This window comes from Grammomys surdaster, unplaced genomic scaffold (genome assembly GCF_004785775.1).
Source record: "Grammomys surdaster isolate TR1022 unplaced genomic scaffold, NIH_TR_1.0 130, whole genome shotgun sequence".
In the NCBI taxonomy this organism is placed as follows: Eukaryota; Metazoa; Chordata; class Mammalia; order Rodentia; family Muridae; genus Grammomys; species Grammomys surdaster.
Genome location: NW_021604588.1, coordinates 1 through 3,537, shown reverse-complemented (window position 1 = coordinate 3,537; position 3,537 = coordinate 1). Strand labels below are relative to the sequence as shown.

Here is a 3,537-nt window from a genome sequence, read left to right as displayed (position 1 = left end):
AGCAATGATGAAGAGAGTCGGAAGAGTGAAGCATCATGAGCAGAGCCAGGATAGGGAAGAAAGCAGACTGAGGGATGGAAAAACACAAGTGGAACCAGAGAGAAAACATGTGCAGAGATGGTGGAGTTGCACTTTAAAGCACTTAAAACAAGCTATATTGCCTTAACCTAGAATTGTATAACCATTGAAAATGCCTTTCAAAAAATGAAGGCAAATAACTTCTCACACTCGAATACTGAAAAGGCATTTTGACAGCAAATCTTTAGCATAATAAATGTTAAAGGAAGTCCTTCAGATGGAAGTCTGCATCTATTAAAGGGGGACGGAAATGGCAACCATGAGGCAGATATGTGATGGTTTCTCTTGTTTAAATTACATTTTTAAAGATGATTGACTAGTCTCAAGTGACACTGAGCAACAAAGATGGTGCCAATAAGTAGTGATTGCTGGGAAGACCTCTGGGGGAAAAAAAGCTCAAAAGCTGGAAATGAACTTAACCTAAAACTAGTTTCCATCAGTAAACTACATCCACGGTATGTCACAGGAGCTGCCATGATGGAAGACGAGACAGTCTCCATTCTGACACGAGCCCGCTATAAATGAATCAAACTAAGACCGAATGTTTGAGACAATGCCATTGAGAGATTGACAGCTTTGGCAACACTTACAGGTGTTATTGATAAAATGACAGAACACACCAGTGGTGCAGGTACCCCAGTGCAGCACTAATGCATCCTTTGCAGCACATAAACATATATTGCAAGATCATACATAGGAATTCTACAAAGCAAAAGCCAAAAGCTATGTCAGTAGCCGAAAAAAAGACTCATGGATTCAGTCTGAACCACATGGAGTCTTATAAAAGTGGCTCTGGAGTAAACAACATGGCAACTGAACTACTTTTGAAAGAACATGACCACCTTTGGAATGGGTTAAGTTTTTCTCCTATGAACAGCCTGATTCAGTGGGTCAATCTTATGAAGCATCAAAAGCTATTCTTCCTCAGTGTCATGGCTGGCATCTGTACCATCCTGTTTCTGCTGTGTGCTTTTTAACTGGTAGCTCTGCCCCAGGGAGTCTCCACAGCTGCCACCTCTGTGCCCTGATCTGGAATAAGCAAACTAAGACGGTAAAAACGGACTTCTCAAGCATCAGCTTACCAGCTGGATGAATTCAAATCCTGGATTTAGCTGGGTTGAGCTAAAACCAATTTTCAAACACATATTGTTCTTAATTTTAAAAGAGAAACAAATAATGACAACAAGGTTTTCATCTGTTTTTCTCTCCTTAAGAGGGTTGAAGTCTGGTGGCCAGTGGATGTCACAGCTAAACTCTCACAGTGTCGAGCTATCCACATCCAAAGACTGTTTTGTTTTCAGCCCACAAAACTAGGTGTGAATAAAAGTAATTTTGTCATTTTATTTAACGTTTTGTTTTGATTTTTTTTTATTATTTCTTCCATCAGGTTAATATTTGCTACAGGGTAAAAATCTTTCTTTCACTACAACAAAAGAAACAGCCAGCCAGTGTCTGTCATTGCCCTGAAACTATCCCTCACTGTGTGAAGATTGACACCAAGGACTGATTTTCAGTGAGATCTGCTTAGTAAGCCATCCCTGAAAAGACACTGAGAGGTCACTCTCCAGGTAATTCCAGTTGTAAATGTTCTGTGATGTAGAACAAAGGGGGAAGAACTGTTGCCTGATGAAGCAGGAAACCTGTCCTCTACATATCTATCCATTCCAAATCTGTCAGGTTCCTCCAAACCTCCAGGTGAAGGTCTTACCACTGAAGGTTTTGAATGATTCCATCTACCGGCGCCTGACTTCCAGACTATGACTGGACATTGCCAGAACCATAATCCACCCACCCATCAAAATGCTTTTCACTTGTATCAACTCTCAGTAACTGTCAAATGCTTCTGGTTAGTATTTGGCTCTTTAATAACCCCTAATGGTTCTTTGTACTCCAGTGATACTGATAATAATGTCTCCTCTTAATCTATTGGCAGAGGAATCCCTTAGGAGGAGTTAATTTTTTCTACTGTGAACCTTAAAGAATTGGGGAACTATGTTCATTTGTTAAGTTCTCTCATGAGGCCACAACCCTAGACAAAGAACTACAGGCAACTAAAGAATGCTGAGAGTGGAGACTGAACAGATTATATTTCCATATATAGGGACATATATTATCATGTAAACATGTATACATATGGATGCATATATAAAAGTAACAATTAAAGAAAAAGAGTTCAGAGGCCATGGATTTAAGAAAGAACATAGGGGATTTCATGGTACAGGTTTGAGAGAGGAAAAGGATGGGAAAATGATATAATATTTTAATAAAATTAACTATTTTAATTTAATACAATTACATTCTAAACATTTTAAATGTTTTCAAGGTTGTAAATACGAACAAACAAAATACTCTCCTTTAGTAAATAAGGGAAAATGGTGTCTGGCATCACTGATATTCAACATTGTCCAGGAGATTCAAACCAGTGCAGAAAGGTAAGAAAAACAAATGAAAGCTGTTCAAGTGGGAAAGAAAGAGTGAAACTCCTGTCCACAAACAGTGCTCTCATTGATGTAAAGAGCTCTGAATGAAAATCCCACTAAAACTATGGACTGAGCTTAGGAAGGTGTTGGATTAGAAAATTAAATATAGGGACAGGAGCGATGGCTCCATGGTTAAATCACATACTGCTCTTGCAGAAGCTTCAACTTCAGTTCGTAGCACTCATATCCAGTGGCTGACAACCAATACCTTTGGCCTCCATGTGCAACTACAGGCATGTGTTCACACACACACACACACACACAACTAAACATAAATCTTTTTAAAAAGAAAAGTATATTCACATGTATTTCTGTCTGCAGTCCCCACTCATTAGAAATCATAACTTAATAAAACAAATATATTAGTATCAAAGAGATAGAATCTTTGGGGATAAAAGTTGTAAAATATGCACATGTCTATACATTGAAAGATGCAAAATAATGCCAACAGAAATTAGAAATCATAGTGAAAGGAAACCTTTGCCAAGTCAATAGTAGAGCATCTCAGTTAGGTATCAATTCTGCCTGGTTTTTTGTTTGTTTTACAAATTAGATATAGTACCAATAAAAAAATCTTAGCAAGCTTCTCTGTGACACTCACTGACAAATGGATTTCACAATTTATGAAAATACAAACAATCTAAACACATATGCTTCTGACACAAAAGAATAACATAAATGCTAATACCACCTCATTTCATGACACTATGAAACTCCAGTGATGAGAGCATGCACTATTGTTTGGTTTCAAGATAGATGAACATGCCAATAATACACAGGACTCAGCACTGAATCGGACCGACACATACAGGAAAAGTGATGACATTTGACAAGGGACAAGGGCACTTTAATAAACAAACAGTAGCCATTTCCACAAATTTTGTTCTTCCCAACTGGATATAAATACTAAATTCATACTATCTAAGATAATACATGTGTAAAACTCATTGTCTCCAGGGCTTAGGCAAAGGGGTTTTTT

The 3,537-nt window shown here is 37.9% G+C and overlaps 1 pseudogene; it reads left to right on the top strand.

Annotated features, from left to right (window-relative positions):
* The first annotated feature begins 423 nt into the window (after positions 1–423).
* On the top strand, positions 424–1,055 carry LOC114614135 (annotated as a pseudogene).
* The last annotated feature ends 2,482 nt before the right edge of the window (positions 1,056–3,537 follow it).